This window comes from Rhinopithecus roxellana, chromosome 12 (genome assembly GCF_007565055.1).
Source record: "Rhinopithecus roxellana isolate Shanxi Qingling chromosome 12, ASM756505v1, whole genome shotgun sequence".
NCBI lineage: Eukaryota > Metazoa > Chordata > Mammalia > Primates > Cercopithecidae > Rhinopithecus > Rhinopithecus roxellana.
In genome coordinates this window covers 135,024,538-135,050,864 of record NC_044560.1, presented here as the reverse complement: position 1 = coordinate 135,050,864, position 26,327 = coordinate 135,024,538, and positions in this window count along the sequence as shown.

The following is a 26,327-nucleotide window of genomic DNA, read 5'->3' as shown; positions in this document are numbered from 1 at the left end:
ATGGCAATGCAGTTTCTCAGAAAGCTTCTATTTAGTTATTATGGGAGGATATTTCCTTTTTCACCAAATCCCTCAATGTGCTCCCAAATATAACTTTGCAGAATCCACGACAACAGTGTTAGCAAACTGTTCCAAGAAGGGAAGGGTGGAACTCTGTGTGATGAAGTAACACATCAGAAAGCAATCTCTCAGAAAGTTTCTCCATAGTTATTTGTGAGGATATTTCCTTTTTCAGCATGGGACCCTATGGGTTCCCAAATATCACTTAGCAGATTCCACGAAAAGAGTGTTAGTAAACTGCTTTCTGAAGTCTAAGTTATAAGTCTGTGAGATGAACGCACAGATCAGAAAGAAGTTTCTCAGAAAGCTTCTTTCACGCTTTGAACGGATGAAATTTCCTTTATCAGCATAGGCCTCAATGCGATCCAAGGAAGCCCTTCTCAGGTTCCTCAAAGACAGTGTTAATGGACTGCTCCACGAAATATAAGTGTAACTCTGTGAGATGAATTCACACATCACCAAGAAGTTTCTAAGAAAGCTTCTTTCTAGTTTTCATCTGTGGATATTTCCTTTGTCACCGTAAGGTTCATTGCGCTATGAAGTATCTAATTGCAGATTTCCAGAAAACTGTGCTAACAAACTGATCACTGAAGAGAAACGTGTAACTCTGTGAGTTGCATTCACACATGCCAATGCAGATTCTCAGAAAGCTTCTCTTTAGTTATGATGTGAGGATATTTCCTTTTCCACCATAGCCCTCAAGGTGCTCCCAAATATACCTTTGCACAATCCACGACAACAGTGTTAGCAAACTGTTCCAAGAAGGGAAGGGTGGAACTCTGTTTGATGAAGTAACACTTCAGAAATCAATCTCTCAGGAAGTTTCTCTGTAGTTATTATGTGAGGATATTTCCTTTTTCACCATGGGCCCCTATGGGCTCCCAAATATCACCATCCAGATTCCACTAAAAGAGTGTTAGCAAACTGCTTCCTGAAGTCTCAGTTATAAGTCTGTGAGATGAACACACAGATCAGAAAGAAGTTTCTCAGAAAGCTTCTTTCACGTTTTCAACGGATGAAATGTCCTTTATCAGCGTAGGCCTCAATGTGATCGAAAGAAGACCTTCTCAGGTTCCTCAAAGACAGTGTTAATAGACTGCTCCACGAAACATAAGTGAAGTATGTGAGATGTATTCACACATCACTAAGAAGTTTCTAAGAAAGCTTCTTTCTAGTTTTCATCTGTGGTTATTTCCTTTGTCACCGTAAGGTTCATTGGCTATGAAGTATCTAATTGCAGATTTCCAGAAAACTGTGCTAACAAACTGATCACTGAAGAGAAACGTGTAACTCTGTGAGTTGCTTTCACACATCGCAATGCAGATTCTCAGAAAGCTTCTCTTTAGTTATTATGTGAGGATATTTCCTTTTTCACCATAGCACTCAATGTGCTCCGAAATATAACTTCGCGGAATCCACGACAACAGTGTTTGCAAACGGTTCCAAGAATGGAATGGTGGAACTCTGTGTGATGAAGTAACACATCAGAAAGCAATCTCTGGGAAAGTTTCTCCATAGTTATTGTGTGAGGATATTTCCTTTTTCACCATGGGACCCAATGGGCTCCCAAATATCACTTTGCAGACTCAACGAAAAGAGTGTTAGCAAACTGCTTCCTGAAGTCTAAGTTATAAGTCTCTGAGATGAAGTCACAGATCAGAAAGAAGTTTCTCAGAAAGCTTCTTTCCTGTTTTGAACGGACGAAATTTCCTTTATCAGCGTAGGCCTCAATGCGATCCAAGGAAGCCCATCTCAGGTTCCTCAAAGACAGTGTTAATGGACTGCTAAACGAAACATAAGTGTAACTCTGTGAGATGTATTCACACATCACTAGGAAGTTTCTAAGAAAGCTTCTTTCTAGTTTTCATCTGTGGATATTTCCTTTGTCACCGTAAGGTTCATTGCGCTATGAAGTATCTAATTGCAGATTTCCAGAAAACTCTGCTAACTAACTGATCTCTGAAGAGAAACGTGTAACTCTGTGAGTTGCATTCACACATGGCAATGCAGTTTCTCATAAAGCTTCTCTTTAGTTATTATGTGAGGATATTTGCTTTTTCACCATAGCCCTCAATGTGCTCCCAAATATACCTTTGCAGAATCCACGACAACAGTGTTAGCAAACGGTTCCAAGAAGAGAAGGGTGGAACTCTGTGTGATGAAGTCACACATCAGAAAGCAATCTCTCAGAATGTTTCTCTGTATTTATTATGTGAAGATATTTCCTTTTTCACCATGGGCCCCTATGGGCTCCGAAATATCACTTTCCAGATCCCACGAAAAGAGTGTTAGCAAACTGCTTCCTGAAGTCTAAATTACAAACCTGTGAGATGAACACACCGATCAGAAAGAAGTTTCTCAGAAAGCTTCTTTCACGTTTTGCATGGATGAAATTTCCTTTATCAACGCAGGCCTCAATGCGATCCAAGGAAACCATTCTCAGGTTCCTCAACGACAGTGTTAATGGACTGCTCCAAGAAACATAAGTGTAACTCTGTGAGATGAATTCACACATCACCAAAAAGGTTCTTAGAAGGCTTCTTTCGAGTTTTCATCTGTGGATATTTCCTTTGTCATTGTTATGTTCATTGCGCTATGAAGTATCTAATTGCAGATTTCCAGAAAATGTGCTAACAAACTGATCACTGAAGAGAAACGTGTAACTCTGTGAGATGCTTTCACACATCGCAATGCAGTTTCTCGGAAAGCTTCTCTTTAGTTATTATGTGAGGATATTTCCTTTTTCACCATAGCACTCAATGAGCTCCGAAATATACCTTTGCGGAATCCACGACAACAGTGTTAGCAAACGGTTCCAAGAATGGAAGGGTGGAACTCTGTGTGATGAAGTAACACATCAGAAAGCAATCTCTGGGAAAGTTTCTCCATAGTTATTGTGTGAGGATATTTCCTTTTTCACCATGGGACCCAATGGGCTCCCAAATATCACTTTGCAGATTCCAGGAAAAGAGTGTTAGCAAACTGCTTCCTGAAGTCTACGTTATAAGTCTGTGAGATGAACTCACAGATCAGACAGAAGTTTCTCAGAAAGCTTCTTACACGTTTTGAACGGACGATATTTCCTTTATCAGCGTAGGCCTCAATGCGATCCAAGGACGGCCTTCTCAGGTTCCTCAAAGATAGTGTTAATGGACTGCTGCACGAAATATAAGTGTAACGGTGGAGATGAATTCACACATCACCAAGAAGTTTCGAAGAAAGCTTCTTTCTGGTTTTCATCTGTGGATATTTCCTTTGTCACCGTAAGGTTCATTGCGCTATGAAGTATCTAATTGCAGATTTCCTGAAAACTGTGCTAACAAACTGATCACTGAAGAGAAACGTGTAACTCTGTGAGTTGCATTCTCCCATGGCAATGCAGTTTCTCATAAAGCTTCTCTTTAGTTATTATGTGAGGATATTTCCTTTTTCACCATAGCCCTCAATGTGCTCCCAAATATACCTTTGCAGAATCCACGACAACAGTGTTAGCAAACGGTTCCAAGAAGGGAAGGGTGGAACTCTGTGTGATGAAGTAACTCATCAGAAAGCAATCTCTCAGAGAGGTTCTTTGTAGTTATTATGTGAGGACATTTCCTTTTTCACCATTTGCCCCTATGGGCTCCCAAATATCACTTTCCAGATTCCAGGAAAAGCTTGTTAGCAAACTGTTTCCTGAAGTCTAAGTTAAAAGTCTGTGAGATGAAATCACAGATCAGAAAGAAGGTTCTCAGAAAGCTTCTTTCATATTTTCAACGGATGAAATTTCCTTTCTCAGCGTAGGAATGAAAGTGATCCAAACAAGCCCTTCTCATTTTCCTCAAAGACAGTGTTAATGGACTGCTCCACGAAACATAAGTGTAACTCTGTGAGATGAATTCATACATCACCAAGAAGTTTCTAAGAAAGCTTCTGTCTAGTTTTCATCTGTGGATATTTCCTTTGTCACCGTAAGGTTCATTGCACTATGAAGTATCTAATTCCAGATTTCCAGAAAACTGTGCTAACAAACTGATCACTGAAGAGAAACGTGTAACTCTGTGAGTTGCATTCACACATGGCAATGCAGTTTCTCAGAAAGCTTCTCTTTAGTTATTATGTGAGGATATTTCCTTTTTCACCATAGCCATCAAAGTGCTCCCAAATATACCTTTGCAGAATCCACGACAGCAGTGTTAGCAATCGGTTCCAAGAAGGGAAGGGTGGAATTCTATGTGCTTAAGTCACACATCAGAAAGCAATCTCTCAGAAAGTTTCTCCATAGTTATTATGTGAGGATATTTCCTTTATCACCATGGGCCCTTTGGGATCCCAAATATCACTTTCCAGATTCCACGAAAAGACTGTTAGCAAACTGCTTCCTGAAGTCTAATTTATACGTCTGTGAGATGAACTCACAGATCAGAAAGAAGTTTCTCAGAAACCTTCTTTCACGTTTTGAACGGATGAAATTTCCTTTATCAGCGTAGGCCTCAATGCGATCCAAGGAAGTACTTCTCAGGTTCCTCAAAGACAGTGTTAATGGACTGCGCCACGAAACATAAGTGTAACTGTGTGAGATGATTTCACACATCAGCAAAACAGTTCTAAGAAAGCTTCTTTCTAGTTTTCATCTGTGGATATATACTTTCTGACTGTCATGTTCATTGCGCTATGAAGAATCTAACTGCAGATGTCCAGAAAAGTGTGCTAACAAGCTGATCACTGAAGAGAAACGTGTAACTCTGTGAGTTGCATTCACACATGACAATACAGTTTCTCAGAAAGCTTCTCTTTAGTTATTATGTGAGGATATTTCCTTTTTCACCATAGCCCTCAATGTGCTCCCAAATATACCTTTGCAGAATCCACGACAACAGTGTTAGCAAACGGTTCCAGGAAGGGAAGGGTGGAAGTCTGTGTGATGAAGTAACACATCAGAAAGCAATATCTCAGAAAGTTTCTCTGTAGTTATAATGTGAGTATATTTCCTTTTTCACCACGGGCCCCTATGGGCTCCCAAATATCACTTTGCAGATTCCACGAAAAGAGTGTTAGCAAACTGATTCCTGAAGTGTAAGTTATAAGTCTGTGAGATGAACACACAGATGAGAAAGAAGTTTCTCAGAAAGCTTCTTTAACGTTTTGAACGGATGAAATTTCCTTTATCAGCGTAGGCCTCAATGCGATCCAAGGAAGCCCTTCTGAGGTTCGCCAAAGATAGTGTTAATGGAGTGCTCCACGGAACATAAGTGTAATGCAGTGAGAGGAAGTCACACATCACCAAGAAGTTTCGAAGAAAGCTTCTTTCTAGTTTTCATCTGTGGATATATCCTTTCTCACTGTAATGTTCATTGCGCTATGAAGTATCTATTTGCAGATTTCCAGAAAACTGTGCTAACAAACTGATCACTGAAGAGATACTTGTAACTCTGTGAGTTGCATTCACACATAGCAATGCAGTTTCTCAGAAAGCTTCTATTTAGTTATTATGTGAGGATATTTCCTTTTTCACCATTGCCCTCAATGTGCTCCCAAATATACCTTTGCAGGATCCACGACAACAGTGTTAGCAAACGGTTCAAGAAGGGAAGGGTGGAACTCTGTGTGATGAAGTCACACATCAGAAAGCAATCTCTCAGAATGTTTCTCTGTATTTATTATGTGAAGATATTTCCTTTTTCAACATGGGCCCCTATGGGCTCCGAAATATCACTTTCCAGATCCCACGAAAAGAGTGTTAGCAAACTGCTTCCTGAAGTCTAAATTACAAGCCTGTGAGATGAACACACCGATCAGAAAGAAGTTTCTCAGAAAGCTTCTTTCACGTTTTGCATGGATGAAATTTCCTTTATCAACGCAGGCCTCAATGCGATCCAAGGAAACCATTCTCAGGTTCCTCAACGACAGTGTTAATGGACTGCTCCAAGAAACATAAGTGTAACTCTGTGAGATGAATTCACACATCACCAAAAAGGTTCTTAGAAGGCTTCTTTCGAGTTTTCATCTGTGGATATTTCCTTTGTCATTGTTATGTTCATTGCGCTATGAAGTATCTAATTGCAGATTTCCAGAAAATGTGCTAACAAACTGATCACTGAAGAGAAACGTGTAACTCTGTGAGATGCTTTCACACATCGCAATGCAGTTTCTCGGAAAGCTTCTCTTTAGTTATTATGTGAGGATATTTCCTTTTTCACCATAGCACTCAATGAGCTCCGAAATATACCTTTGCGGAATCCACGACAACAGTGTTAGCAAACGGTTCCAAGAATGGAAGGGTGGAATTCTGTGTGATGAAGTAACACATCAGAAAGCAATCTCTGGGAAAGTTTCTCCATAGTTATTGTGTGAGGATATTTCCTTTTTCACCATGGGACCCAATGGGCTCCCAAATATCACTTTGCAGATTCCAGGAAAAGAGTGTTAGCAAACTGCTTCCTGAAGTCTACGTTATAAGTCTGTGAGATGAACTCACAGATCAGACAGAAGTTTCTCAGACAGCTTCTTACACGTTTTGAACGGACTGATATTTCCTTTATCAGCGTAGGCCTCAATGCGATCCAAGGAAGGCCTTCTCAGGTTCCTCAAAGATAGTGTTAATGGACTGCTGCACGAAATATAAGTGTAACTCGGTGGAGATGAATTCACACATCACCAAGAAGTTTCGAAGAAAGCTTCTTTCTAGTTTTCATCTGTGGATATTTCCTTTGTCACCGTAAGGTTCATTGCGCTATGAAGTATCTAATTGCAGATTTCCATGAAAACTGTGCTAACAAACTGATCACTGAAGAGAAACGTGTAACTCTGTGAGTTGCATTCTACACATGGCAATGCAGTTTCTCAAAAAGCTTCTCTTTAGTTATTATGTGAGGATATTTCCTTTTTCACCATAGCCCTCAATGTGCTCCCAAATATACCTTTGCAGAATCCACGACAACAGTGTTAGCAAACGGTTCCAAGAAGGGAAGGGTGGAACTCTGTGTGATGAAGTAACTCATCAGAAAGCAATCTCTCAGAGAGGTTCTTTGTAGTTATTATGTGAGGACATTTCCTTTTTCACCATTTGCCCCTATGGGCTCCCAAATATCACTTTCCAGATTCCAGGAAAAGCTTGTTAGCAAACTGTTTCCTGAAGTCTAAGTTAAAAGTCTGTGAGATGAAATCACAGATCAGAAAGAAGGTTCTCAGAAAGCTTCTTTCATATTTTCAACGGATGAAATTTCCTTTCTCAGCGTAGGAATGAAAGTGATCCAAACAAGCCCTTCTCATTTTCCTCAAAGACAGTGTTAATGGACTGCTCCACGAAACATAAGTGTAACTCTGTGAGATGAATTCATACATCACCAAGAAGTTTCTAAGAAAGCTTCTGTCTAGTTTTCATCTGTGGATATTTCCTTTGTCACCGTAAGGTTCATTGCGCTATGAAGTATCTAATTCCAGATTTCCAGAAAACTGTGCTAACAAACTGATCACTGAAGAGAAACGTGTAACTCTGTGAGTTGCATTCACACATGGCAATGCAGTTTCTCAGAAAGCTTCTCTTTAGTTATTATGTGAGGATATTTCCTTTTTCACCATAGCCATCAAAGTGCTCCCAAATATACCTTTGCAGAATCCACGACAACAGTGTTAGCAAACTGTTCCAAGAAGGGAAGGAAGGAACTCTGTGTGATGAAGTAACACATCAGAAAGCAATCTCTCAGAAAGTTTCTCTGTAGTTATTATGTGAGGATATTTCCTTTTTCACCATGGGCCCCTATGGGCTCCCACATATCACATTCCAGATTCCACGAAAAGCGTGTTAGCAAACTGCTTGCTGAAATCTAAGTTATAAGTCTGTGAGGTGAACACACAGATTAGAAAGAAGTTTCTCAGAAAGCTTCTTTCACGTTTTGAACGGATGAAATTTCCTTTATCAGCGTAGGCCTCAATGCGATCCAAGGAAGCCCTTCTCAGGTTCCTCAAAGACAGTGTTAATGGACGGCTCCACGAAACATAAGTGTAACTCTGTGGGATGAATTCACACACCACCAAGAAGTTTCTAAGAAAGCTTCTTTCTAGTTTTCATCTGTGGATATTTCCTTTGTGACTGTAATGTTCATTGCGCTATGAAGTATCTAATTGCAGATTTCCAGAAAACTGTGCTAACAACCTGATCACTGAAGAGAAACGTGTAACTCTGTGAGTTGCATTCACACATGGCAATGCAGTTTCTCAGAAAGCTTCTCTTTAGTTATTATGTGAGGATATTTCCTTTTTCACCATACCATCAATGTGCTCCCAAGTATACATTTGCAGAATCCACGACAACAGTGTTAGGAAACGTTTCCAAGAAGGGAAGGGTGGAACTCTGTGTGATGAAGTAACACATCAGAAACCATTCTCTTCGAAAGTTTCTCTAGTTATTATGTGACGATATTTCATTTTTCACCATGGGCCCCTAGGTGCTACCAAATATCACTTTCCAGATTCCACGAAAAGAGTGTTAGCAATCTTATTCCTGAAGTCTAAGTTATTAGTGTGTGAGATGAACTCTCAGATAAGAAAGAAGTTTCTCAGAAAGCTTCTTTCAGGTTTTAAACGGATGAAATTTCCTTTATCAGCGTAGGCCTCAATGCGATCCAAGGAAGCCCTTCTCAGGTTCCTCAAAGACAGTGTTAATGGACTGCTCCACGAAAAATAAGTGTAACTCTGTGAGATGAATTCACACATCACGAAGAAGTTTCTAAGAAACCTTCCTTCTAGTTTTCATCTGTGGATATTTCCTTTGTCACCGTAATGTTCATTGCGCTATGACGTATCTCATTGCAGATTTCCAGAAAACTGTGGTAACAAACTGATCACTGAAGAGAAACGTGTAACTCTGTGAGTTGCATTCACACATGGCAATGCAGTTTCTCAGAAAGCTTCTCTTTAGTTATTATTTAAGGATCTTTCCTTTTTCACCATAGCCCTCAATATGATCGCAAATATACCTTTGCAGAATCCACGACAACAGTGTTAGCAAACGGTTCCAAGAAGGGAAGGGTGGAACTCTGTTTGATGAAGTAACACATCAGAAAGCAATCTCTCAGAAATTTTCTCTGTAGTTATTATGTGAGGATATTTCCATTTTCACCATGGGCCCCTATGGGCTCCCAAATATCACTTTCCAGATTCCACGAAAAGAGTGTTAGCAAACTGTTTCCTGAAGTCTAAGTTACAAATCTGTGAGATGAACACACAGATCCGAAAGAAGTTTCTCAGAAAGCTTCTTTCACGTTTTGAACGGATGAAATTTCCTTTATCAGCGTAGGCCTCAATGTGATCCAAAGAATCCCTTCTCAGGTTCCTCAAAGACAGTGTTAATGGACTGCTCCACGAAACATAAGTGTAACTCTGTGAGATGAATTCACACATCACCAAGAAGTTTCTAAGAAAGCTCCTTTCTAGTATTAATGTGTGGATATTTCCTTTGTCACCGTAAGGTTCATTGCGCTATGAAGTATCTAATTGCAGATTTCCAGAAAAATGTGCTAACAAACTGATCACTGAAGAGACACGTGTAACACTGTGAGTTGCATTCACACATGGCAATGCAGTTTCTCACAAAGTTTCTCTTTAGTTATTATGTGAGGACATTTCCTTTTTCACCATAGTCCTCAATGTGCTCCCAAATATACCTTTGCAGAATCCACGACAACAGTGTTAGCAAACGGTTCCAAGAAGGGAAGGGTGGAACTCTGTGTGATAAAATCACATATCAGAAAGCAATCTCTCAGAAAGTTTCTCCATAGTTATTATGTGAAAATATTTCCTTTTTCACCATGGGCCCCTATGGGCTCCCAAATATCACTTTCCAGATTAAAAGAAAATAGTGTTAGCAAACTGCTTCCTGAAGTCTAAGTTATAAGTCTGTGAGATGAACTCACAGATCAGAAAGAAGTTTCTCAGAAGGCTTCTTTCATGATTTGAACGGATGAAATTTCCTTTATCAGCGTAGGCCTCAATGCGATCCAAGGAAGCCCTTCTCAGGTTCCTCAAAGACAGTGTTAATGGACTGCTCCACGAAACATAAGTGTAACGCTGTGAGATGAATTCACACATCACCAAAAAGGTTCTAAGAAAGCTGCTTTCTAGTTTTCATTTATGGATATTTCCTTTGTCACTGTAATGCTCACTGCGCTATGAAGTATCTAATTACAGATTTCCAGAAAACTGTGCTAACAAACTGATCACTGAAGAGAAACGTGTAACTCTGTGAGTTGCATTCACACATGGCAATGCAGTTTCTCAGAAAGCTTCTCTTTAGTTATTATGTGAGGATATTTCCTTTTTCACCATACCCTCAATGTGCTCCCAAATATACCTTTGTAGAATCCACGACAACAGTGTTAGCAAACGGTTCCAAGAAAGGAAGTGTGGAACTCTATGTGATGAAGTAACACATCAGAAAGCAATCTCTCAGATAGTTTCTATGTAGTTATTATGTGAGGATATTTCCTTTTTCACCATGGGCCCCTAAGGGCTCCCAAATATCACTTTCCAGATTCCACGAAAAGAGTGTTAACAAACACTTCCTGAAGTCTACGTTATAAGTCTGTGAAATGAACTCACAGATCAGAAAGAGGTTTCTCAGAATGCTTCTTTGACGTTTTGAATGGATGAAATTTCCTTTATAAGCGTAGGCCTCAGTGGGATCCAAAGAAGCCCTTCTCAGGTTCCTCAAAGACAGTGTTAATGGCCTGCTCCACGAAACATAAGTGTAACTCTGTGAGATGAATTCACACATCACCAGGAAGTTTCTGAGAAAGATTCTTTCTGGTTTTCATCTGTGGCTATTTCCTTTGTGACCGTAAGGTTCATTGCACTATGAAGTATCTAATTGCCGATTTCCAGAAAACTGTGCTAACAAACTGATCACTGAAGAGAATCGTGTAACTCTGTCAGTTGCATTCACACATGGCAATGCAGTTTTTCCGAAAGCTTCTCTTTTGGTATTATGTGAGGGTCTTTCCTCTTTCACCATAGCCCTCAATGTGCTCCCAAATATACCTTTACATTATCCACGACAACAGTGTTAGCAAACGGTTCCAAGAAGGGAAGGGTGGAACTCTGTGTGAGGAAGTAACACATCAGAAAGCAATCTCTCAGAAATTTTCTCTGTAGTTATTATGTGAGGATATTTCCTTTTTCACCATGGGCCCCTAAGGGCTCCCAAATATCACTTTCCAGATTCCACGAAAAGAGTGTTAGCAAACTGCTTCCTGAAGTCTAAGTTATAAGTCTGTGAGATGAACTCACAGATCTGAAAAAAGTTTCTCAGAAGGCTTCTTTCACGTTTGGAACGGATGAAAGTTCCTTTATCAGCGCAGGCCTCAATGTGATCCAAAGAAGCCCTTTCAGGTTCCTCAAAGAAAGTGTTAATGGACTGCTCCACGAAACATAAGTGTAACTCGGTGAGATGGATTCACACATCACCAAGAAGTTTCTAAGAAAGCTTCTTTCTAGTTTTCATCTTTGGATATTTCCTTTGTCACTGTAATGTTCATTGCGCTATGAGGTATCTAATTGCAGATTTCCAGAAAACTGTGCTAACAAACTGATCACTGAAGAGAAACGTGTAACTCTGTGAGCTGCATTCACACATGTCAATGCAGTTTCTCAGAAAACTTCTCTTATTATGTGAGGATATTTCCTTTTTCACCATAGCCCTCAATGTGCTCCCAAATATAGCTTTGCAGAATCCACGACAACAGTGTTTGCAAAACGTTCCAAGAAGGGAAGGGGGGAATTATTTGTGATGAAGTATCACATCAGAAAGCAATCTCTCAGAAAGTTTCTCCATAGTTGTTATGTGAGGATATTTCCTTTTTCACCATGGGCCCCTATGGGCTCCCAAATATCACATTCCAGATTCCACGAAAGAGTGTTAGCAAACTGCTTCCTGAAGTCTAAGTTATAAGTCTGTGAGATGAACACACAGATCAGAAGAAAATTTCTCAGAAAGCTTCTTTCACGTTTTGAACGGATGAAATTTCCTTTACCAGCGTAGGCCTCAATGTGATCCAAAGAAGCCCTTCTCAGGTTCCTCAAAGACAGTGTTAATGGACTGCTCCACGAAACATAAGTGTAACTCTGTGAGATGAATCCACACATCACCAAGAAGTTTCTAAGAAAGCTTCTTTCGGGTTTTCATCTGTGGATATTTCCTTTGTCACCGTAAGGTTCATTGCGCTATGAAGTACCTAATTGCAGATTTCCAGAAAACTGTGCCAACAAACTGATCACTGAAGAGAAACGTGTAAATCTGTGAGTTGCATTCACACATGGCAATGCAGTTTCTCAGAAAGCTAATCCTTACTTATTATATGAGGATATTTCCCTTTTCACCATGGGCCCTTATGGGCTCCCAAATATCACGTTGCAGATTCCACGAAAAGAGTGTTAGCAACCTGCTTCCTGAAGTCTAAGTTATACGTCTGTGAGATGAACTCACAGATCAGAAAGAAGTTTCTTAGAAAGCTTCTTTCACGTTTTGAATGCATGTAATTTCCTTTATCAGCATAGGCTTCAAGGCGATCCAAGGAATCCCTTCTCAGATCCCTCAAAGACAGTGTTAATGGACTCCTCCACGAATCATAACTGTAACTCTGTGAGATGAATTCACACATCACCAAAAAGGTTCTAAGAAAGCTTCTTTCTATTTTTCATCTGTGGATATATGCTTTGTCACTGTAATGTTCATTGCGCTATGATGTATCTAATTGCAGATTTCCAGAAAACTGTGCTAACTAACTGATCACTGAAGAGAAACGAGTAACTCTGTGAGTTGCATTCACACATGGCAATGCAGTTTCTCAGAAATCTTCTCTTTAGTTATTATGTGAGGATCTTTCCTTTTTCACCATAGCCCTCAATGTGCTCGCAAATATACCTTTGCAGAATCCACGACAACAGTGTTAGCAAACTTTTCCAAGAAGGGAAGGGTGGAACTCTGTGTGATGAAGAAACACATCAGAGAAAAATCTCTCAGAAAGTTTCCCTGTTGTTATTATGTGAGGATATTACCTTCTTCACCATGGGCCCCTATGGGCTCCCAAATATCACTTTCAGATTCCACGAAAAGAGTGTTAGCAAACTGCTTCCTGAAGTCTAAGTTATAAGTCTGTGAGATGAACACACAGATCAGAAAGAAGTTTCTCAGAAAGCTTCTTTCACGTTTTGAACGGATGAAATTTCCTTTATCAGCGTAGACTTCAATGTGATCCAAAGAAGCCCTTCTCAGGTTCCTCAAAGACAGTGTTAATGGACTGGTCCACGAAACATAAGTGTAACTTTGTGAGATGAATTCACACATCACCAAGATGTTTCTAAGAAAGCTTCTTTCTAGTTTTCATCTGTGGATATTTCCTTTGTCACCGTAAGGTTCATTGCGCTATGAAGTATCTAATTGCAGATTTCCAGAAAAATGTGCTAAGAAACTGGTCCCTGAAGGGAAACGTGTAACTCTGTGAGTTGCATTCACACATGGCAATGCAGTTTCTCAAAAAGTTTCTCTTTAGTTATTATGTGAGGATATTTCCTTTTTCACCATAGCCCTCAATGTGCCCCCAAATATACCTTTGCATAATCCACAACAACAGTGTTAGCAAACGGTTCCAAGAAGGGTAGGGTGGATCTCTGTGTGATAAAATCACACATCAGAAAGCAATCTCTCAGAAAGTTTCTCCATAGTTATTATGTGAGGATATTTCCTTTTTCACCATGCATCCATATGGGCTCCCAAATATCACTTTCTAGATTAAACGAAAATACTGTTAGCAAACTGCTTCCTGAAGCCTAAGTTATAAGCCTGTGAGATGAACTCACAGATCTGAAAGAAGTTTCTCAGAAAGCTTCTTTCACGATTTGAACGGATGTAATTTCCTTTATCAGCGTAGACCTCAATGCGATCCATGGAAGCCCTTCTCAGGTTCCTCAAGGACAGTGTTAATGGACTGCTCCACGAAACATAAGTGTAACTCTGTGAGATGAAATCACACATCACCAAAAAGTTCTTGGAAAGCTTCTTTCTAGTTTTCATCTGTGGATATTTCCTTTTTCACTGTAATGTTCATTGCGCTATGAAGTATCTAATTACAGATTTCCAGAAAACTGTGCTAACAAACTGATCACTGAAGAGAAACGTGTAACTCTGAGTTGCATTCACACATGGCAATGCAGTTTCTCAGAAAACTTCTCTTAATTATTATGTGAGGATATTTCCTTTTTCACCATAGCCCTAAAATTGCTTCTAAATATACCTTTGCAGAATCCCCGACAACAGTGTTAGCAAACGGTTCCAAGTAGTGAAGTGTGGAACACTGTGTGATGAAGTAACACATCACAAAGCAATCTCTCAGAAAGTTTCTCTGTTGTTATTATGTAAGGATATTTCCTTTTTCACCATGGGCCCCTATGGGCTCACAAATATCACTTTCAGATTCCACGAAAAGAGTGTTAGCAAATTGCTCCCTGACGTCTAAGTTATAAGTCTGTGAGGTGAACTCACAGATCAGAAAGAAATTACTCAGAAAGCTTCTTTCACGTTTTGAACGAATGAAATTTCGTTCATCAGCGTAGGCCTCAAAGTGATCCAAAAAGCCCTTCTCAGGTTCCTCAAAGACAGTGTTAATGGACTGCTCCACGAAACATAAGTGTAACTCTGTGAGATGAACTCACACATCACCAAGAAGTTTCTAAGAAAGCTTCTTTCTAGTTTTCATCTGTGGATATTTCCTTTGTTACCGTAAGGTTCATTGCGCTATGAGGTATCTAATTGCAGATTTCCAGAAAACTGTGCTAACTAACTGATCACTGAAGAGAAACGTGTAACTCTGTGAGTTGCACTCACACATGGCAATGCAGTTTCTCAAAAAGCTTCTCTTTAGTTATTATGTGAAGGTATTTCCATTTTCACCATAGCCCTCAATGTGCTCCCAAATATACCTTTGCAGAATCCACGACAATATTGTTAGCAAACTGTTCCAAGAAGGGAACGATGGAACTCTGTGTGATAAAGTAACACATCCGAAAGGAATCTTTCAGAAAGTTTCTCCATAGTTATTATGTGAGGATATTTCCTTTTTCAACATGGGCCCCTAAGGGCTCCCAAATATCACTTTGCAGATTCCACGAAAAGAGTGTTAGCAAACTGCTTCCTGAAGTCTAAGTTATAAGATTGTGAGATGAACTCACAGATCAGAAAGAAGTTTCTCAGAAAGCTTCTTTCACGTTTTGAACGGATGAAATTTCCTTTATCAGCGTAGGCCTCAAATCGATCCCAGAAAGCCCTTCTCAGGTTCCTCAAAGACAGTGTTAATGGACTGCTCCACGAAACATAAGTGTAACTCTGTGAGATGAATTCACACATCACCAAGAAGTTTCTAAGAAAGCTTCTTTCTAGTTTTCATCTGTGGATATTTCGTTTGTCACCGTAAGGTTCATTGCGCTATGAAGTATCTAATTGCAGATTTCCAGAAAACTGTGCTAACAAACTGATCACTGAACAGAAACGTGTAACTCTGTGAGTTGCATTCACACATGGCAACGCAGTTTCTCAGAAAGCTTCTCTTTAGTTATTATGTGAGGATATTTCCTTTTTTACCATAGCCTTCAATGTGCTCCCAAATATACCTTTACAGAATCCACGACAACAGTGTTAGCAAACTGTTCCAAGAAGGGAAGGGTGGAACTCTGTGTGATGAAGTAACACATGAGAAAGCAATCTATCAGAAAGTTTCTCCATAGTTATTATGTGAGGATAATTCCTTTTTCACCATGGGCCCCTATGGGCTCCCAAATATCACTTTGCAGATTCACGAATAGAGTGTTAGCAAACTGCTTCCTGAAGTCTAAGTTGTAAGTCTGTGAGATGAACTCACAGATCAGAAAGAAGTTTCTCAGAAAGCTTCTTTCCCATTTTGAACGGATGAAATTTCCTTTATCAGCGTAGGCCTCAATGTGATCCAAAGAAGCCCTACTCAGGTTCCTCAAAGACAGTGTTAATGGACTGCTCCACGAAACATAAGTGTAACTCTGTGAGATGAATTCACACATCACCAAGAAGTTTCTCAGAAAGCTTCTTTCTAGTTTACATCGGTGGATATTTCCTTTGTCACCGTAAGGTTCATTGCGCTATGAATTTCTAATCTCAGATTTCCAGAAAACTGTGCTAACATACTGATCACTGAAGAGAAACTTGTAACTCTGTGAGTTGCATTCACACATGGCAATGCAGTTTCTCAGAAAGCTTCTCTTTAGTTATTATGTGAGGATATTTCCTTTGTCACCATAGGCCTAAACGTGCTCCCAAATATATCTTTGCAGAATCCACGACAACAGTGTTAGCAAACTGTTCCAAGAAGGGAAGGGTGGAACTCTGTGTGATGAAGTAACACATCAAAGCAATCTCTCAGAGCGTTTCTCCATAGTTTTTATATGAAGATATTTCCTTTTTCACCATGGGACTGTTTGGGCTCCCAAATATCACTTTCCAGATTCCACGAAAAGAATGTTAAAACACTGCTTCCTGAAGTCTAAGTTATAAGTCTGTGAGATGAACTCACAGATCAGAAAGAGGTTTCTCAGAAAGCTTCTTTCCCGTTTTGAACGGATGTAATTTCCCTTATCAGCGTAGGAATGAATGTGATCCAAAGAAGTCTTCTCAGGTTCCTCAAAGACAGTGTTAATGGACTGCTCCACGAAACATAAGTGTAACTCTGTGAGATGAATTCACACATCACCACGAAGTTACGAAGAAAGCTTCTTTCTGGTTTTCATCTGTGGATATTTCGTTTGTCACCCTAAGGTTCATTCCGCTATGAAGTATCTAATTGCAGATTTCCAGAAAACTGTGCTAACAAACTGATCACTGAAGAGAAACATGTAACTCTGTGAGTTGCATTCACAGGTGGCAATGCAGTGTCTCAGAAAGCTTCTCTTTAGTTATTATGTGAGGATATTTCCTTTTTCACCATAGCCCTCAATGTGCTCCCAAATATACCTTTGAGGAATCCACGACAACAGTGTTAGCAAACGGTTCCGGGAAGGGAAGGGTGGAACTCTGTGTGATGAAGTAACACAACAGAGAGCAATCTCTCAGAAAGTTTCTCTGTCGTTATTATGTGAGGATATTTCCTTTTTCACCATGGGCCCCTAAGGGCTCCCAAATATCACTTTCCAGATTCCACGAAAAGAGTGTTAGCAAACTGCTTCCTGAGGTCTAATTTGTAAGTTTGTGAGATGAACTCACAGCTCAGAAAGAAGTTTCTCAGAAAGCTTCTTTCATGTTTTGAACGGATGAAATTTCCTTTATCAGCGTAGGCCCAATGTGATCAAAAGAAGCCCTTCTCAGGTTCCTCAAAGACAGTGTTAATGGTCTGCTCCATGAAACATAAGTGTAACTCTGTGAGATGAATTCACTCATCACCAAGCAGTTTCTAAGAAAGCTTCTTTCTGGTTTTCATCTGTGGATATTTCCTTTGTCACCATAAGGTTCATGGCGCTATGAGGTATCTAATTGCAGATTTCCAGAAAACTGTGCTACCAAACTGATCACTGAAGAGAAACGTGTAACTCAGTGAGTTGCATTCACACATGGCAATGCAGTTTCTCAGAAAGCTTCTCTTTAGTTATTATGTGAGGATATTTCCTTTTTCACCATAGCCCTCAATGTGCTCCCAAATATACCTTTGCAGAATCCATGACAACAGTGTTAGCAAACGGTTCCAAGAAGGGAAGCGTGGAACTCCGTGAGGTGAAGCAACACATGAGAAATCAATCTCTCAGAAAGTTTCTCTGTAGTTATTATGTGAGGATATTTCCTTTTTCACCATGGGCCCCTATGGGCTCCCAAATATCACTTTGCAGATTCCACGAAAAGAGTGTTAGCAAACTGCTTCCTGAAGTCAAAGTTATAAGTCTGTGAGATGAACTCACAGATCAGAAAGAAGTTTCTCAGAAAGATTCTTTCACGTTTTGAACGGATGAAATTTCCTTTATCAGCGTCGGCCTCAATGCGATCAAAGGAAGCCCTTCTCAGGTTCCTCAAAGACAGTATTAATGTACCGCTCCACGAAACATAAGTTTAACTCTGTGAGATGAATTCACACAACACCAAGAAGTTACTAAGAAAGCTTCTTTCTAGTTTTCATCTGTGGATATTTCCTTTGTCACAGTAACGTTCATTGCGCTATGAAGTATCTAATTGCAGATTTCCAGAAAACTGTACTAACAAACTGATCACTGAATTGAAACCTGTAACTCTGTGAGTTGCATTCACACATGGCAATGCAGTTTCTCAGAAAGCTTATTTTTAGTTATTATGTGAGGATATTTCCTTTTTCACCATAGCCCTCAAAGTGCTCCCAAGTATACATTTGCAGAATCCACGACAACAGTGTTAGCAAACCGTTCCAAGAAGGGAAGGGTGGAACTCTGTGTGATGAAGTAACACATCAGAAAGTAATCTCTCAGAACGTTTCTATGTATTTATTATGTGAGGATATTTCCTTTTCACAATGGGACCCTATGGGCTCTCAAATATCACTTTCCAGATTCCACGAAAAGAGTGTTAGTAAACTGCTTCCTGAAGTCTAAGTTATGAGTCTGTGAGATGAACATCACAGAGTCAGAAAGAAGTTTCTCAGAAAGCTTCTTTCACGTTTTGAACGAATGAAATTTCCTATATCAGCGTAGGCCTCAATGGATCCAAGAAAGCCCTCTCAGGTTCCTCAAAGACAGTGTTAATGGACTGCTCCACGAAACATAAGTGTAACTCTGTGAGATGAATTCACACATCACCAAGAAGTTTCTAAGAAAGCTTCTTTCTGGTTTTCATCTGTGGATACTTCCTTTGTTACCGTAAGGTGCATTGCGCTACGAAGTATCTAACTGCAGATTTCCAGAAAACTGTGCTAACTAACTGATCACTGAACAGAAACGTGTAACTCTGTGAGTTGCATTCACACATTGCAATGCAGTATCTCAGAATACTTCTCTTTAGTTATTATGTGAGGAAATTTCCTTTTCACCATAGCCATCAATGTGCACCCAAATATACCTTTGCAAAATCCACGACAACAATGTTAGCAAACAAGTCCAAGAAGGAAAGGGTGGAACTCTGTGTGATGAAGTAACACATCAGAAAGCAATCTCTCAGAAAGTTTCTCCATAGTTATTATGTGAGGATATTTCCTTTTTCACCATGGGCCCCTAAGGGCTCCCAAATATCACATTGCAGATTCCACGAAAAGAGTGTTAGCAAACTGCTTCCAGAAGTGTAAGTTATAAGTCTGTGAGATGAACTCACAGATCAGAAAGAAGTTTCTCAGAAAGCTTCTTTCACGTTTTGAATGGATGAAATTTCCTTCATCAGCGTAGGCCTCTATGCGATCCAATGAAGCCCATCTCAGGTTCCTCAAAGACAGTGTTAATGGACTGCTCCAGGAAACATAAGTGTAACTCTGTGAGATGAATTCACACATCACCAAGAAGTTTCTAAGAAAGCTTCTTTCTAGTTTTCATCTGTGGATACTTCCTTTGTCACCATAAGGTTCATTGCGCTATGAAGAATCTCATTGCAGATTTCCAGAAAACTGTGCTAACAAACTAATCATTGAAGAGAAACGTGTAACTCTGTGAGTTGCATTCACACATGGCAATGCAGTTTCTCACAAATCTTCTCTATACTTATTATGTGAGGATATTTCCTTTTTCACCATAGCCCTCAATGTGCTCCTAAATATACCTGTGCAGAATCCACGACAACAGTGTTAGCAAACTGTTCCAGGAAGGGAAGGGTGGAACTTTGTGTGATGAAGTAACACATCAGAAAGCAATCTCTCAGAAAGTTTCTCCATAGTTATTATGTGAGGATATTTCCTTTTTCACCATGGGCCCCTAAGGGCTCCCAAATATCACTTTGCAGATTCCACGAAAAGAGTGTTCGCAAACTGCTTCCTGAAGTCTAAGTTATAAGTCTGTGAGATGAACTCACAGATCAGAAAGAAGTTTCTCAGAAAGCTTCTTTCACGTTTTGAACGGATGAAATTTCCTTTATCAGCATAGGCCTCAAAGCGAACCAAGGAAGCCCTTCTCAAGTTCCTCAAAGACAGTGTTAATGGTCTGCTCCACGAAACATAAGTGTAACTCTGTGAGATGAATTCACACATCACCAAGAAGTTTCTAATAAAGCTTCTTTCTAGTTTTCATCTGTGGATATTTCCTTTGTCACCGTAAGTTTCATTGCGCTATGAAGTATCTAATTGCAGATTTCCAGAAAACTGTGCTAGCAAACTGATCACTGAAGAGAAACCTGTAACTCTGTGAGTTGCATTCACACATGGCAATGCAGTTTCTCAGAAAGATTCTCTTTAGTTATTATTTGAGGATATTTCCTTTTTCACCATAGCCCTCAATGTGCTCCCAAATACACCTTTGCAGAATCCACGACAACAGTGTTAGCAAACTGTTCCAAGAAGGGAAGGGTGCAACTCTGTGTGATGACTTAATACATCAGAAAGCAATCTCTCAGAAAGTTTCTACATAGTTACTATGTGAGGATAATTCCTTTTTCACCATGGGCCCCTATGGGCTCCCAAATATCACTTTGCAGATTCCACCAAAAGACTGTTAGTAAACTGATTCCTGAAGTCTAAGTTATAAGTTTGTGAGATGAAGTCACAGATCAGAAAGAAGTTTCTCAGAAAGCTTCTTTCTCATTTTTATTGGAAGATGTTTCCATTGGCCCCATTGTTTTCAAAGGTATCCGGATTATCTGTTCTCAGATTCCACACAAATTGGACTAGGCCACCGCCCCACGAAATACAGCTGCAACTTAGTGATTTGAATTCACACATCACTAAGCGGTTTCTCAGAAAGCTTCTTTCTTTAGTAAGACGAGGTTATTTGTGGTCTTGGAGCGCCACCGAGTGTCCTATTGCAGATTCTGCGAAAACTCTGCTAGCAAGCTTCTCAGTGAAAACAATGATGGACATCTGTGGGCTGAATTCACCCACAACAAAGAAGTTTCTGAGAAGGCTTCTCTGCACGTTTCTCTGAGGATAGTTCCTTATTCACCATGCGATTCAACAATATCCAAGACATCACATCTGAGATTCCTCAAAATGAGTGCTAGGAAACTCCCCCGAGAAAGGGTGATAGAACACTGTGAAATGAATTCACATATCACAAAGCAGTTTCTCAGAAAGCTTGATTCCGCTTTCTCTTGGAGGATATTTCTTTTCTCCTTCTATTCTTCAAAGCCATCTGAAATATCACTTCTCGGAATCCACGGAAACAGTCCTAAGAAACGGCTCAAAAAACACTGGCGTAACTCTGTGAGATGAAGTCAAACATCAGAAATCAATCTCTCAGAAAGCTTCTCTCTAGTAATTATCTGAGGATATTTCCTTTATCACCATGGGCCCCAATAGGCTCCCAAATATCACTTTACAGATTCCATGAAAAGAGTGTTAGCAAACTGCTTCCTGAAGTTTAAGTTATAAGTCTGTGAAATGAACACACAGATCAGAAAGAAGTTTCTCAGAAAGCTTCTATCACGTTTTGAACGGATGAAATTTCCTTTATCAGCGTAGGCCTCAATGTGATCCAAAGAAGCCCTTCTCAGGTTCCTCAAAGACAGTGTGAATGGACTGCTCCAAGAAACATAAGTGTAACTCTGTGAGATGAATTCACACAGCACCAAGAAGTTTCTAAGAAAGCTTCTTTCTGGGTTTCAGCTGTGGATATTTCCTTTCTCACTGTAAGATTCATTGCGCTATGAAGTATCTAATTCCAGATTTCCAGAAAACTGTGCTAACAAACTGATCACTGAAGAGAAACGTGTAACTCTGTGAGTTACATTCACACATGGCAATGCAGTTTCTCAGAAAGCTTCTCTTTAGTTATTATGTGAGGATATTTCCTTTTTCACCATAGCCCTCAATGTGCTCCCAAATACACCTTTGTGGAATCCACGACAACAGTGTTAGCAAACGGTTCCAAGAAGGGAAGGGTGGAACTCTGTGTGATGAAGTAACACATCAGAAAGCAATCTCTCAGAAAGTTTCTCAATAGTTATTTAGTGAGGATATTTCCTTTTTCACCATGGGCCCCTATGGGCTCCCAAATATCACTTTCCGGATTCCACGAAGAGAGTGTTAGACCCTGTTTCCTGAAGTCTAAGTTACAAGTCTGTGAGATGAACACACAGATCAGAAAGAAGTTTCTCAGAAAGCTTCTTTCACGTTTTGAACGGATGAAATTTCCTTTATCAGCGTAGGCCTCAATGTGATCCAAAGAAGCCCTTCTGAGGTTCCTCAAAGACATTGTTAATGGACTGATACACGAAACAAGAGTGTAACTCTGTGAGATGAATTCACACATCGCCAAGAAGTTTCTAAGAAAGCTTCTTTCTGGTTTTCAACTGTGGATATTTCCTTTGTCATCGTAAGGTTCATCGCGCTATGAAATATCTAATTGCAGATTTCCAGAAAACTGTGCTAACAAACTGATCACTGAAGAGAAACGTGTAACTCTGTGAGTTGCATTCACACATGGCAATGCAGTTTCTCAGAAAGCTTCTCTTTAGTTATTATGTGAGGATATTTCCTTTTTCACCATAGCCCTCAATGAGCTCCCAAATATACCTTTGCATAATCCATGACAACAGTGTTAGCAAACGGTTCCAAGAAGGGAAGGGAGGAACTCTGTGTGATGAAGTAACACATCAGAAAGAAATCTCTCAGAAAGTTTCTCCATAGTTCTTATGGGAGGATATTTCCTTTTTCACCATGGGACCCTAAGGGCTCCCAAATATCACTTAGCAGATTCCACGAAAAGAGTGTTAGCAAACTGCTTCCTGAAGTCTAAGTTGTAAGTCTGTGAGATTAACTCACAGATCAGAAAGAAGTTTCTCAGAAAGCTTCTTTCACGTTTTCAATGGATGAAATTTCCTTTATCATCGTAGGCCTCAATGCGATCCAAGGAAGCCCTTCTCAGGTTCCTCAAAGAGAGTGTTAATGGAATGCTCCAAGAAACATAAGTGTAACTCTGTGAGATGAATTCACACATCACAAAAAGTTTCTAAGAAAGCTTCTTACTAGTTTTCATCTGTGGATATTTCCTTTGTCACTGTAATCTACATTGCGCTATGAAGCATGTAATTGCAGATTTCCAGAAAACTGTGCTAACAAACTGAACACTGAAGAGAAACGTTAACTCTGTGAGTTGCATTCACACATGGCAATTCAGTTTCTCAGAAAGCTTCTCTTTAGTTATTATGTGAGGATATTTCCTTTTTCACCATAGCCCTCAAAGTGCTCCCAAATACACCTTTGTAGAATCCACGACAAAAGTGTTAGGAAACGGTTCCAAGGAGGGAAGGGTGGAACTCTGTGTAATGAAGTAACACATCAGAAAGCAATCTCTCAGAAAGTTTCTCCGTAGTTATTGTGTGAGGATATTTCCTTTTTCAGCTTGGGCCCCTATGGGCTCCCAAATATCACTTTACAGATTCCACGAAAAGAGTGTTAGCATACTATGTCCTGATGTCTAAGTTAAAAGTCTGTGAGATGAACTCACCGATCAGAAAGTAGTTTCTCAGAAAGTTTCTTTCACGTTTTGAATGGATGAAATTTCCTTTCTCAGCGTAGGCCTCAATGCGATCCAAGGAAGCCCTTCTCAGGGTCCTCAAAGACAATGTTAATGGACTGCTTTACGAAACAGAAGTGTAATTCTGTGAGATGAATTCACACATCACCAAGAAGTTTCTAAAAAAGCTTCTTTCTGGTTTTCATCTGTGGATATTTCCTTGGTCACCGTAAGGTTCATTGCGCTATGAAGTATCTAAATGCAGGTTTCCAGAAAACTGTGCTAACAAACTGATCACTGAATAGAAACGGGTAATTCTGTGAGTTGCATTCACACATGGCAATGCAGTTTCTCAGAAAGCTTCTCTTTAGTTATCATGTGAGGATATTTCCTTTTTCACCATAGCCCTCAATGTGCTCCGAAATATACCTTTGCAGAATCCACGACAACAGAGTTAGCAAACGGTTCCAAGAAGGTAAAGGTGGAACTGTGTGTGATGAAGTAATACATCAGAAAGCAATCTCTCAGAAAGTTTCTCCATAGTTATTATGTGAGGATATTTACTTTTTCACCATGTTCCCCTATGGGCTCCCAAATATCACTTTGCAGATTCCACGAAAAGAGTGTTAGCAAACTGCTTCCTGAAGTCTAAGTTATAAGTCTGTGAGATGAACACACAGATCAGAAAGCAGTTTCTCAGAAACTTCTTTCAAGTTTTGAAAGGATGAAATTTCCTTTATCAGCGTAGGCCTCAATGTGATCCATATAAGCCCTTCTCAGGTTCTTCAAAGACAGTGTCAATGGACTGCTCCACGAAAAATAAGTGTAACTCTGTGAGATGAATTCACATATCAGCAAGAAGTTTCTAGGAAAGCTGCTTTCTTTTTTCTTTTTTTTTTTTTTATTATACTTTAAGTTCTAGGGTACATGTGCATAACGTGCAGGTTTGTTACATATGTATACTTATGCCATGTTGGTGTGCTGCACCCATCAACTCGTCAGCACCCATCAATTCATCATTTATATCATGTATAACTCCCCAATGCAATCCCTCCCTCCTCCCCCCTCCCCCCTCCCCATGATAGGCCCCAGTGCGTGATGTTCCCCTTCCCGAGTCCAAGTGATCTCATTGTTCAGTTCCCACCTATGAGTGAGAACATGCGGTGTTTGGTTTTCTGTTCTTGTGATAGTTTGCTAAGAATGATGGTTTCCAGCTGCATCCATGTCCCTACAAAGGACGCAAACTCATCCTTTTTCATGGCTGCATAGTATTCCATGGTGTATATGTGCCACATTTTCTTAATCCAGTCTGTCACAGATGGACATTTGCGTTGATTCCAAGTCTTTGCTATTGTGAATAGTGCCGCAATAAACATACGTGTGCATGTGTCTTTGTAGTAGAATAATTTATAATCCTTTGGGTATATACCCAGTAGTGGGATGGCTGGGTCATATGGTACATCTAGTTCTAGATCCTTGAGGAATTGCCATACTGTTTTCCATAATGGTTGAACTAGTTTACAATCCCACCAACAGTGTAAAAGTGTTCCTATTTCTCCACATCCTCTCCAACACCTGTTGTTTCCTGACTTCTTAATGATTGCCATTCTAACTGGTGTGAAATGGTATCTCATTGTGGTTTTGATTTGCATTTCTCTGATGGCGAGTGACGATGAGCATTTTTTCATGTGTCTGTTGGCTGTATGAATATCTTCTTTTGAGAAATGTCTGTTCATATCCTTTCCCCACTTTTTGATGGGGTTGTTTGTTTTTTTCTCGTATATTTGTTTGAGTTCTTTGTAGATTCTGGATATTAGCCCTTTGTCAGATGAGTAGGTTGCAAAAATTTTCTCCCATTCTGTAGGTTGCCTGTTCACTCTGATGGTAGTTTCTTTTGCTGTGCAAAAGCTCTTTAGTTTAATTAGATCCCATTTGTCAATTTTTGCTTTTGCTGCCGTTGCTTTTGGTGTTTTAGACATGAAGTCCTTGCCCATGCCTATGTCCTGAATGGTACTACCTAGATTTTCTTCTAGGACTTTTTATGGTATTAGGTCTAACATTTAAGTCTCTAATCCATCTTGAATTAATCTTCGTATAAGGGGTAAGGAAAGGATCCAGTTTCAGCTTTCTACTTATGGCTAGCCAATTTTCCCAGCACCATTTATTAAATAGGGAATCCTTTCCCCATTTCTTGTTTCTCTCAGGTTTGTCAAAGATCAGATGGCTGTAGATGTGCGGTATTATTTCTGAGGACTCTGTTCTGTTCCATTGGTCTATATCTCTGTTTTGGTACCAGTACCATGCTGTTTTGGTTACTGTAGCCTTGTAGTATAGTTTGAAGTCAGGTAGCGTGACGCCTCCAGCTTTGTCCTTTTGACTTAGGATTGTCTTGGCAATGCGGGCTCTTTTTTGGTTCCATATGAACTTTAAAGCAGTTTTTTCCAATTCTGTGAAGAAACTCATTGGTAGCTTGATGGGGATGGCATTGAATCTATAAATAACCTTGGGCAGTATGGCCATTTTCACGATATTGATTCTTCCTATCCATGAGCATGGTATGTTCTTCCATTTGTTTGTGTCCTCTTTTATTTCACTGAGCAGTGGTTTGTAGTTCTCCTTGAAGAGGTCCTTTACATCCCTTGTAAGCTGGATTCCTAGGTATTTTATTC